Here is a 12905-nt window from a genome sequence, read left to right as displayed (position 1 = left end):
TTGTTTATGACAACAAAATATATATACAGTCACAGTTTACATTATGAGTACACGGTGGAAACAAAGCGAGATGTTTGGCAAGTGTCCTTCCTGATTTTTGTGCTGTTTAGCTGTTTTTTGCTGCTTTAGCACAGCACTGGTTAGTACTAAATGCTTTCCAAACCAGAAGATATCAAATGGCATTAGCATATTCCCTCTTTATAACACTGGTAAGAGCAACATTAAACAGTTCTGCCTTTACAAAGTAATAAAAGTAAGGCTTACCATGCAGAATACCTGTGTTTCAAAATGTATTTAATTATATCACATATTGCATAGAATGGTCCTGATAAAAAGACCGGTGAGGAGCAGAGTTATTTCTGTTGGCTTTAATAAGTTTGGGATCATAAATCTCCCTATCTCAAAATATCTGAGGCACATTCTTTCAAATAAGAAATCTCCCTGTACAACTCATACATTATTTGCTGTAAAGACTCCCATTGTGCAGCTTTCAGCAACAGTGCAAAAGGACCTTCTTGAATTGTGCTGGTATGACCTTAGTCTTTGAAGACATAGCTAAGACTTCAATTATGCTTGTATCATATCAGTACATACTGGAAACACTTGAAGTTACTGTCTTGAACTTGCACTTATTTTATTATTCATTTGAGATGTATATTCATCTTGATTTTTGTATGTACCTTTCATCTCAAAATATACTTGGTAAATAATTTTTGAAACACAGGAGGTCTTTTGCCCCTACTCTTGGGTGGAAAAACCTGCTCTATGGCCACAGTGTGACTTGTTTGGACAGGAAGAATAATGTCTTATTGATAGTCCAGTGCAATGCCTTGAGAGGCAAAAAAATAAATCTTTACATGAGATTCAATTCTTGGCATTGCAATGGACATCTCTTCCAAAAGTGCATTACAACTTATGGAAATTGTTAGAGCAAGAATCTTTCATATGAAGAATGCTGCTTTCTGAAATAGTATTCTAATAGAAATACCACTCAGATGCTAATTGAGTAGAAGATCAGAGATTACCTCATGAATTACTTATGTCCCTTCCTGCCACACCTTTCTTCACATGCTTGGTCCTTTATTTAGTTGGGTATATAGTCAACTATTGAAGTCCAGGAAAAATAAGTAAGAAAATAAGATTACAAGTTGTAAAGTTAAAATGTATAAAAAGTTTGAACAATTTGAAATTTAATCACATTTACAACAAATGAAACTAGCAGACTTTTCTATTATCTCAGACTCATAATGCAGTGATCTGTATCTTGGGGTGGAGGAACTTTTTACAAATATTTCCTGATACTATCTGTCAACCTGTTGAATGATTTACTGAGTGGTTTCAGGGCTTGACTATTGAACAGTTCTTTAGTATTAATAGATCACTTTTTCATCTGGAATTACCAAGAAAATTATTTCTCTTGTTATTTTTTTTTTTGGAATCAGTATTTTTTTTTCCCAGATGACATTTGAATTCCATGCTAGTTATATAAATGCTTTATTTATTTATTTATTAATGATCTTTAATCATTTTGGCATCATCACAGTCTTTCACAAGAACAGCTATATTATCAGTAGCAGTGCTGTCTCTCTATGTCATTCCTTGTCCTATTAATGACAATGGCTCTGTCTTGCCAAAGGGGAACTACCTTTTTCTTTCAAATTGCCTAATTAAAAAAAAAAAAGAGAAACCGGGAACAATTTGTTCAAATCCTGAACTTTCTGTTTCCATTCCAAAGCTGAACAAATAATTGTGTGATCTTTTATTCCAGCTACATCAGATGGTTTTGAAGAAGTAGTACTTGTCCAACAAACCTTACCTTATTTACCTGTGATTTGTGTTCACCAATGCTGTGGCATAACTAAAATATGGCTGAAAAAAACAATGTGACTAAAAGAGCTAGTGATTGCATAAGAGTTGGTTTGAATTCTCTGTTAAACTTGGAAGATGAGTGGGAGTTCATATCCAGTAACTCTCTGCTATACAGTCATGGGGGACAGATGCCCCTTTTCAGGCTCAGCGATCCACGTCTCTATCAGTTCAAGGCACTGAGTTGGAGATCAGCTTTTGAGTTTTAAATGTACCAGTATGAGGGTTGCAGTTTCCTTGAGAAACATCCCTTAGCCAAAGTCCAAAAACATAGGAATATATATATATATATATTTTTCAGACTAAGAATTATTAATCTTATTTTTACTGAATTCTCGTTATTTTCCTGCCTACAATTCTAAATGTTCTCTCTACAAACATTTATGACCCTGCTCGTTGCTGTCAGTTGCCTTCTGACAGCATGTGTGATGTCCAAAAAGGTCAAAGGAAAAAGCATATTTCATTAGTATTGTGCTTTCACAAGTCATTTTCTGAAGTAATTTCGGTGAAAAAAATTCAAACCAGAACCTTCTTGTGAGGCATCAAAGGCATAAATAAGAATTTATATTTGTAGTTTGTTGTAACTTCTCCTGTCTACTGCTTTGTTGACTCAGAGTAGCTTTCAGAGTTGGAGAACTGGATCTCAGCCATCATACTTACATAAGAAATTTTTTTAGAAAAAGCAATTTGTTGATTTTCATTCCTCTGACAGCCTAGATTATTCTAACGATAACCTTTGTAACCTTTGATTGAAAAGTGCTACACCGAAGAAAGTCTACTTGTTAATGAAGCTTAGTTTACTTGTACTGGAAATTTAAAAAGCAGCTGACTGCTTCTCAAGCCTGAATTGTGTTACAGCACCGAGAAAGTTGATATACAGAAGTAACAGAAAACAGAACAAATACATAAATAAGAAATCCTGAAAGATTAATTAAATCTTGATACATGGTAACTTTGTTAATTCATCAGGAAATAATGTTATTCCTTTTTAACTTCATGAGCACATGAGTCTGTTTCTCACATGCCTCTGTAAATAAGTATCATTACAGATGTTTTTTCTTTGTTGAAAATACTTTTGCTCCCCTCAGGGCATGCTACCCTACTAAATTAAACTGAGTTTCCTTGCTTATTACTGAAAACACTTAGAATGCTATGGCAGGCATACCGCATAGCAGGCATAACTTTTTAATATCAATTTTAAGAACTATTCACTTTTTATTTCAGCAGTTCAGTGATGCTCTATCTGATTAATCAAAAGTGATCAGATAATTTCATTGGTAGTGATGTCTCTGTTAGTACCATAAGTTTCACTGACAGCTGAATGGTCTGGGTCCCTGAGGACAATTTCATTATTATCCTGTTTAATTATTAATTATTTGTCCAGCTTATCCATATTTCCTATATCTGCAACTCCCACTTCTTTCATCTTGTGGTTCAGATTTACAATTCTTTACTAATTTCAGATGCCATGTTGTCAAAGTTATCTCAGTCCATCTACTAAAAACTGGACAATGTCTTCAACGACAGAACAAATACAATCAATCACAAAACTATTTCTGAAGAGGCTCCCTAAAGCTCTAAAGAGAGAATAATGTATGAAATATCAGGAGTTACTACGTAATTTAGAAAAAAATCTAAATGACGGTAAAATCTGATATACTTCCACATATAAAACATTTTAATCTGAGAAAATCCATTACTCCTGTTTTTTTATTTTTATTTTTATGGTAAAATACTGTGGCTACTTATAAACTTAATAATTAGTAAAGAGTAATTACAGTTTTCATTTGGATGACCTATTTGGTATGTGTGGAATTATAAGTACTAAAATTTAGCTATGTTTGTTAAGTTAAAATGTTCATATCTGGGTCTGCTGACTGTGTTCATACCTGGAGAGTTAAATACTACAAACTTAAAATGTCTTTGGTATCCAGTTGGCCTGTACTGATGCTTGTGAAGCTAGGCAATTGTTACATCCTTTAAGTACAACTATCTTGCCTTGGCATAAGAAACATTCAACATATTTTGCATACACTATAAATTACTTTGGGCTCTTTCTAAAGAAATGTGCTTTGGCAGAGTTTCCAAGACACACGCTTCCCTTATTAGAAGAACAGTGGAGGGAAATCAGGTACAAACCCACAAGATGTTATAAAGAGCTGTAAAGACGGCTTTATATTTTATGATAGTACCTGTGAAATCCTTTCTCAGGTGACAGAGTGGACATGATGTAAAAACACATTGTAAAGTGGCAAAGGTCCTATAGAACTATAACAGAAGTCCTTTCCAGGCATTCCCTTGTGTAGTGGCTAAGGATGTAGTTGCCTTTTGCAAACAACTGACCTAAAGTGCTATGTCATCATATGGCATTCAGCTCCAGTATAAGGCCTTCGAGTGAATCAGTCACCAACAAAGGGAAAGGAAGGGATGTTGGGTGTATATTTAGTTGTGATAAGTTACTAGTGTTTATGCAACACTGACATTCATTAGATACTCTGAAGGAATGCAATGCAGTGGTTCTGCTGTGAGGATATGTTTTGGTCAGCAAGTTTGCAGGTGACACCAAGCTGAGTGGTGCAGAAGGAAGGGAAGCCATCCAAAGGGACCTGGCCAAGCTTGAGAAGTGGGTCCATGTGAACCTAATGAGGTTCAGCAAGTCTAACTGCAAGGTGCTGCACCTGGGTTGGGTCAATCCTGGACATGAGTATGTTTCTATGTTAGATGAACCTGTGCTAATGCTGAGTGTGATTTGCACCATTTTAATCACGCCAGTAAACTATTCTGTAGGTAAGCCACATTACAACCTTACTACTGTGGGCTGCGACTTGAACACTTTTCACATGTGAAAGAGTTTGCTTTCTGTATCTATAGTAACTAACTGCTGACATTTTCACTAAGTGCTGTGCATAGGCTGAGGGTGTATGACTGTTATTATTATCTGCTTTATAAATTATGCCAGAAGGCAATGTAGTGTATAGTACCTAAATTAGCTTGAAATAAAACAGTTCATGATCTGAAGTGCTCCAGCTGTGGCAGAGATGCTCAAGAGGTTTAATTCACCCTGTCAGAAATAAACTTTAATGTATGTAGAGAGATCATTGTGCATTATAATTTTTGTTAATCTGTGTACAGATAAACTAGAGTGGCTAAGTGGGCTATAATGCCCCCAGCTCCCACCACTTCCCTGCATAGTAGGCATGCCTTTTACTTGGTGATCTAGTAATGGCAAGGAGAATTTGTATTCTCTTCAAAACTTGACTTCTAATTAAATTCTACCTTTGCTGAACTGTTTCTGTTCAACTCATAAACATTCCTTTGCACATTACTTATGTAGAACTAAATGTAATGACAGTTACATACAGTGAAGAATTACTCCATGACAGCATCTTATCTTACCTGTATTTGGAAGGCCGGAGGGCTTACGATTTAAATTCCATGTTGCACAGAGCTTCTTACTGAATCTACGGAAATTGGTTTGAAAGCAAAGCTAAGTGTAAAAAAAATAAATCAGAAAGTAAAATGACATTATATTCCCAAATAGCATATTTAAAATCTTGCTGTCACTGTCTGGCTTGTGCCACTATGCCCCTTCCCTACCACCCAGCTATGTGGGTTTAGGGACTGTTGCAGCTGTTGATTTCCTCCTCATGATTCCTTTACTACCTCTTCCTTTGGATTGAGACTAAAACATGAATGAACTTGGGAGTAAAAAACATGGGAGAATGACTGGTGCTGTAATCAGTATTTCTCTGATGATATCTTTGCATCTTTTCAAGTGAAAGTAATTAGGAAAGAAATCTGTCTCTCCGTGTTTCCTGTCACCTTCTCGGTCATCATTTTACAATATGTGTTTTGCTATTATATCAGATTTCTTAATAGGCGACATTACGGATTGTTACATAGCATGCTGTTGCAGAGCACTTTGTGCCTAAGTTAGGTTCCATACAGTTTCTTCTAGTATGTGCTGTGTATGTAGAGAAATGTCATGACCTAAAACATTTTGTTGCCTTGTAAGGAGGAAATAAGACTTCTTGTATTTCGCAACTCTGAAGTCGAAGTGGAATTCATGTTACATGACTTTTTAAATACAGTGGTTTTACAACTGGGGTTGACAGCTTGTTCTGATATTGGCGCTCCATAACACCAGTAAAATGGGTGTTTCAGAACCAGGGCAGTATGTTCTGTGTCACGCTGAAAGTGAAAAATGCAGCTCCAGACACTGGAAGTTCCTGCCAGGCTATACAGCTTGTATTAAATCATCCATCCCTTATCTTGATACTTTGCTGTATTGGTGCTTTGCTCTGTTCTGCCCTGTGTAGGGATAGCTGACAAAGATTTGTCCTTGCAAGAGAAGGTAATTAGGCTAAACAGAGTAATTCTGCTTTATTACTGTAACATCAAGGCACAGTAGAATCTAACAAAGCAGATGGGAGAAGAATCTACAGTTTCTCTAATCCGTTTATGTAATCTTCAGTTTTTCAGCTCTATTTTTATGTAAAAAGAGAGCACCTCATCGCCTGTGCATACAATGGTGCATGCACACAATTTTTCCTATGTGCATCATTTAGTATTTTTGAAGTGTCAGGATTCATTTGTATCTCTAAATACATTACTTGTGAAATCCCTTCTGACTGTTTGAAATTGACCTACACCTAAACATCCACAACTAATGATGGTTGTTGGATAACTTTGTCATCATCATTGATAAAACAGCACATGATAAATGATCAGACAAGTATTGCAATATTCTGGCAGCAATTATTTGTGTAATTATTAAGTGAGAATGTAGAGTATGGGCTTGTAGTCCATCAGTTGCTTAGCTGTAAGGCCTACATGTACAGGTAAGCCTCAGTTAGTTTGTACCTCCTTACTGCCTGCAAAATTCCTTAAATTCTGTTAAGTATAGGGTGAGAGTTGCGTAACATATAATAGCTAGCCTTTTATAAAGTCATACTCTAGATTATGCAGAGATAACATTATGGAGTTAAAATATCAAGCATTTGTCAGCATTTGTCTATTTTTCAGTCTTGCCAAAACCCAGAGTATCAAAGTCACAGTTCTGAAAGGCCTGGAAAAGAAGCTGGATATGATTTTAAACTCTGCTGCCTTGCTGACAAGGCATAAACATAAAGCAAAGAGGCAAGATAACACAAATCTGCAAATTAGTGGGTTCTGGCTCCTCCCAAGTTTCAGCACCGTTCCTATCAGACCTGTAAAGCAAGCTGAAAGAATTACCTTCCTCTAGGCACTAGGCAGCAGTTTCCAAGTCAGATTGCTCCACAATGCCTGCAGAAACTTGGTGGGAACAGCAGATTGTATCTTGCCTGGGGATTGTAATCTGCTGCCTAAAAAGATGGTGGTGACAGTCTGTTCCCTATGAAAAATGCAGTAGCGCAGTATACAACTTACATAATCATCCACTGTGAGGACTGTAATATAGCTCTACAAAGTGTGTCCTTACCCGTCTCCTTTTTGTATAAGCAGGGACAATAGCTCTAGGGTTTATCTGAATACATCTGAAGAATAAACATTCTTTGGCTCATCAAGCTCACTTTTTCATTTACATTTGTATGTCAAATATTCAAGTTGAAAAGTGTCTGTTCTGGCAACTAATCTCCCTTGTGCTAGGGATTGTACTGCCTTTCACTTGCAAAAACCATTCCTAGTCTTAATGGATATAAAAATATCTTCATCTGTTCCCTCTCATCAGGTATTTGTAAATCCATTGATGAGATCCCCCCGAGTCTTCCCCAGGCTGAACAGTCCCAGCTGTCCCAGCCTCTCCTCATATGAGAGACGCTCCAGTCCCTTAATCACCCTTGTTGCCCTGTGCTGGGCTCAGTGCATTACATCGATGTCTGCCTTGTACTGGGGAGCCCAGAACTGGATACAGTACTGCAGGTGTGACCTCACTAGTGATGAGAGGAGGGGAAGGATCACCTCTCTTGACCTGTGGACAATGCTCCTCCTAATGCAGCCCAGGATGAAGCTGACCTTCTTTGCCACAAGAGTACATTGCTGGTTGATGGTCGGTTTCCCAACCACTGGGAACCCAAGGGCCTTCTCTGCAGAACCACTTTGCGTCTGGTCAGCCCCCAGTGTATACTGATGTATGGGGTTATTCCTCTACAGGTTCAGGGCTTTGCATTTCCCCTTGTTAAGGTCCCTCTGAAAGGCAGCAGAACCACAAAGTGTATCAGCCACTCCTTCCAGTTTGATTTATCTGTGAATTTGCTGGGCTTCACTCTATCACGTCATCTAGGCCATTAATGAATATGTTAAACAGAATTAGCCCCAGTATCAACCCCTGGGTTACACCATTAGTGACTTGCCTCCAATTGGTCTTAGTACTGCTGATCACAACCCTCCACGCCTGGCCATTCCATCAATTTTCAGTCCATCTCACTGTGTAATTATGTAACCTTCACTTTGTCAGCTTGTCTATGAGGATGTTACAGGGTGAGCTGTACTAAAGTCAAGGTAAACAGCATCAACTGCTCTCCCCTCATCCAGCAAGTTAGTCACCTCACTGTAGAAGTGTATCAGATTGGTTAAGCATGATTTCCCCTTCATAAATCCATGCTGATGTTACACATTCCTGGTTAACGCCTATTTATTTATTCTTTTGATGAAAGAATAATGAAATGCTGAACACTGACACAAAAGCAATGGCCTTCCAAAAGTTTCTGTAGACTGCATAAAACTTTGTCTGTCAAAATCATCTACTTTTCAGGATTGTGGATAGACCAACAGGAATGTGGGAGGCCATTTCTCTTTAGCAGGATATCTGCTTACCAGGAGTGGGTCTGGAGGACATGCTGGTGGTTCTGTGTGGGCAGGTGAGATGTTGCCTACCAAGCTAATCATGGGAGAGAGAGGAATTGAAAATCTGTCTGAGGATACCTCAAAGCAATGCCTGTTCTAATAGGTAATTCTCATTTGCTTGTTAATCAAGAATGACAAAGTCATTACTGCTACTCTATTTTTTTCTGTCTTTCCCTCAAATGTCCATCTTCCTTCTCTTTTTAGGAGTGAGGAAGTCAGCACCTAGGTAGAAAGGCAACAGGGCAAAATGAGAATATGAGAATTTATAGATAATTCTGTTGCCTTTCATTGTCTTTATCTACTGAATATACTCAGAGAAGTTGATTAGATGTGCCATATGTAAAATCAGAGGCCTAAGAGGAAAATTAAAGAACACTCTGAAAACCTTAGTGTTCTTGAGACCTAAGACTAGAAAAAAAGACACGCATTCTTAATACCACGCTATCAACAGTGTTGAACAGCCTGATTGCTGCACCTTTTTTTATTATTTTAAATCTTAATATATTAATTATGATCAAAATTCGGTGTGATAGCCAAGATAGATAGAAAATCAATCTTGACTTCTTGCCACGGCCTGAGAGAATGCCGGTAACAATTCCGTTACACTGACTTTTCTGAAAAAAAAAAGTCACCAAACTTCCTAATTCTTTCTTACTATTTTTGGTGTAGCCTAGGCCACTAACAGTGCTTAAATCCCTCCTTGCAATTTATACTTTAGCCAGTGAATTGGCCCATGTATTTTCAGAACTGGTTCTGAAAGTTCTTCATTGTGATCATTATCTTTGTCTTGCCTTTTTTTCAGTTGTTTAAGACTTGGCTCAGTACTGTATCTGCTCTCTCCCTGCCCTCTCCCCCCCACCTTTTTTTTTTTACTTTTTAAAATTGTAAGCATTTTTGCATTTTGTGAGATTAATGTAAGTAATGCATATCATGTCTTCCACGAACAATTCTTTCTTACTCTATTTCTTGCAAAGTGTCTACAGTCAGAGGTGGAGAGTTTATCAGCTGTGGTGAGGTTCTTTTTAGACAAATAAACAACCAAGAGCTGAAACCTCATCTGTTATGAATATGGGTTTTCTTATGTCATGAGTTGCCTAGGATTTTGAATGTGGGAGAGTGACTGGTGGTCTGAGGTCAATCTCTATGAAATTCATTGCCTACCAGAAACTGCCTCAAACACAGCATGTAATTTGACTGCTTTTCCTATTTGTGCTCAGTGCTACTGTCTTTTAAGAGTGTTGATAAGGAATATGCTACTGTCCAGCTAGACAATACCCAAAGTTTGTAGTGTGAGGGATCAGCACAAATTGTACTTTTTTTTTTTTTTTTTTTTTTTTAATAAGTTCAGAACTATCATAATATGCAGGCATTGCTTGCTGTTTCAGAAAGCCTAGCTAACTTTGCTTCAACACAATCCTGAATCTTACAATTTACTGTTGTGACTACTAACATGCTTGCATACAAAATTTAATTTGCCTCTTAAGGAAACTTAGTATGTTTGGTTCACACAGCTAGTTCTTATTCTAGCAGTAGAGGACAGGGCCATTGCTTCATGATGATTGCACAAAAGGTGTTGCTTTAATACTTCCTCTAGTGCCCACAGACCTAAGAGTAATTTTGGAAACCTCGTCCTGTTTTTTTAAATTGCTTTAAAAGCAATCTCTGCTGATACTCGCCTTGTACTAGTGCTTAGCATTTTGATTGTTCAACATCCTGGTAAAGCACCCACAGTATGTGTGAATCTTTTAGGATATATTGTAGTCTTCCAACTGTAGAACATCCAGATTTCTAATCTCAGATTTGATGGATAGTTTCATTATCTGCTTTGGCTTGGTAGTGTTGGCACTTTTGTTTTCCTTTGGAAAGTTTCTTCTCTCACAGCTCTATAATCAGTTTTGTTTTGCCATCTAAGTTATATTTTCCCAAGAGACATAGTTAGTTTTACTGAACACCCCTCATGACTGAAGTAAAATGCAATGTAAATTTTGAGCTTCTGTTGGGTGTTTACACATGCAGACTGCAATGTACCTGTGTTTTTAACCGTGTTTCTAGTGTGGCAGGTCACTTGCTGAATAAAACCTTTAGCTGTAACTGTCTGTAATACTGTGGGGATTGTCTCGTTCTTCTATTTCTTCTGTTCATTAAATGTTATTGCTTCCTTTTTTGGATTCCTTTGTGCTTGTGCTCATTTAGGGAGGTGCTGTTTCTAGACATTCTGATATATTTTTCCTCTTGTATCTGAGCATCTTCAGAAGATGGTGTTTCTTTATACAGTGACTTTGGAGAATCATGTTCCTATCTATCTCTAGAGTACTAGATCATTTGGGAATTTTCTAATAATTGCTTATCCCTCAGTCCAATGTGCTGTCTTGTTTATGCGAACAGTTCTTTTCATCATCCCTTAATCACAGTGCAGGATTAGACTGTACAGGGCTGCTCAGGAACTATTTGCTGATTCACCTTTATTTTGCTGTGTGAGTGAAATTATGCCTTCTCAAAAATCACACTGCGGTGTGGCGTGACACTTACTTTTTTATTGAAAAGTTACGTAAGCAGCCGTAAGGCTTCTGGAATGGATTATGCCCTCTCATGCACATCCCATTAGGTATGCCAGGGTTGTCCTTCGTTTCTTATTGTTGATCTAAACCAGATGTAATCACTAGGATTTGCTTACCCAGCATGATTGTCATTCAAGAAAGAGGTTAGCTAATGTGGCCATTTTTGCTGTTGCTTGTCTTTGGCCAAAGTGGCCAAACTCTTTAAGGAACCAGGCTGATGCCTACTGCTGAGTCTGTCTTAACAGCATACCCCTGGTCACTGCTTGTTCTGTCCTTGACTCACTGTAGTACTTTCCTTTCAGCATTCTGGGCTTTTAGCTTTGCTTTTCTTCTAGTACTGCGTAAATTGTAGGGCTGATAGGGCTAAGCTGGAGCTCTGGTTTGCCTGTTTTTTCTCCCATTCCCTTTTGCCAGAAAGTTTTGTGGATCTTAGGTCCTTATTTGATTTAATTTATAACACCAAATGAAGATTAGAGGCACAAGCAACTGTAGTTAGAAGACAAGTAGTTAAAAGAACATTTTTCCACCACTAATCATCTCTAATGTTCACTCTGAGCAATGCACTATTAACAATTAATGTTTTTAATTTTTCCTTTGGAAGCTTGATTGATAAATTTCTTGGATTAAAATCACACATGATGAAAGAAAGAAAGGAAAAAGTAAGCCCAGTTACCATTCCTGCTCCCATCTGGGAGTTTTGGTCTCCCTCAGAGCATGGTTACCCAATTTATTCAGAATAACTCCAAAGGAACTAGGACTTCACAAAGACAATATACAGATGTGGAAAATGTATCTTTTTCATTGATATCACAACAAAGTTAGGAGGCTGCTTGCTCTCCTTTCTTGGAATCTGCCAATCTGTAATGGTCCCTGCTATTTTTATTATTTCTTTTTGTCAATGGGGCCCTGCCTTTGACACTGATACAGTCAGGATTTTATCCCACATATTTCAGAAAAACAGGCTCTGCAAGTGCAGCTTGCCTTGCTATTGGATTATTTCATTGAAAACCTTTCAATTTAAATGGAAAAAACAGATGCATAATTTGTTCAGCTGCTCAACCTTGTCATCAGAAACATGCTCCAGGGATAAGCAGGGCTTAGGAAAGGTCAAGGGGCAGCATTTGTGCAAAAGCTACTTTTTAATATACTGGTGACGTATCACAGCAAGATTCATTTCGGGCAGGAGCTAAGTGGGAGCTTGATACATCAGCTAATCTTTGACAGTAAGCTGCAATCGCAAATAAGTTGCCCAATCTTTTGAGGTTCACTAATTTCTAGAACAGTATTTATTGTTCTTTGCAACATTTGAGTAAATACTTACACTAATAAAGATTTCGTAGAGGAAGTCCCGTATTCATAGTCTTTTTTGAAACCTCATGCAAAGTGTAGTTGAACTACAATGTTAACTCTTAGTACCTTGACAGCTGCTTCATAAATATGCTTTCCTTGGCATAAGAACTTCAAATATAACGTGTCAGTTATGCCTTGCATGTTAACTGCTAACAAAAGATGTGACTGAATGGAACCTAGAGCATATCTGAATTAAATTTGGCATTGCTGCAGGAAGAAACCAATTAATGTCCTTGCATAATGCTTATGTAATAGATTAAATTCTCTGCCTGACGATTCTAGTTGTCTCTGGTGGTATATAAAAAG

The 12905-nt window shown here is 37.6% G+C and overlaps 1 protein-coding gene across 2 annotated transcripts in view; it reads left to right on the top strand.

Moving 5' to 3' along the window:
• TRMT9B (tRNA methyltransferase 9B (putative)) overlaps positions 1 to 12905 on the top strand; it is a 114850-nt gene that overhangs the window by 17495 nt on the left and 84450 nt on the right. The window lies entirely within an intron of this gene.

Source organism: Oxyura jamaicensis, chromosome 4 (genome assembly GCF_011077185.1).
Source record: "Oxyura jamaicensis isolate SHBP4307 breed ruddy duck chromosome 4, BPBGC_Ojam_1.0, whole genome shotgun sequence".
In the NCBI taxonomy this organism is placed as follows: domain Eukaryota; kingdom Metazoa; phylum Chordata; class Aves; order Anseriformes; family Anatidae; genus Oxyura; species Oxyura jamaicensis.
Note: the sequence above shows the minus strand (reverse complement) of the source record. Positions and strands in the feature narration are given on the sequence as shown.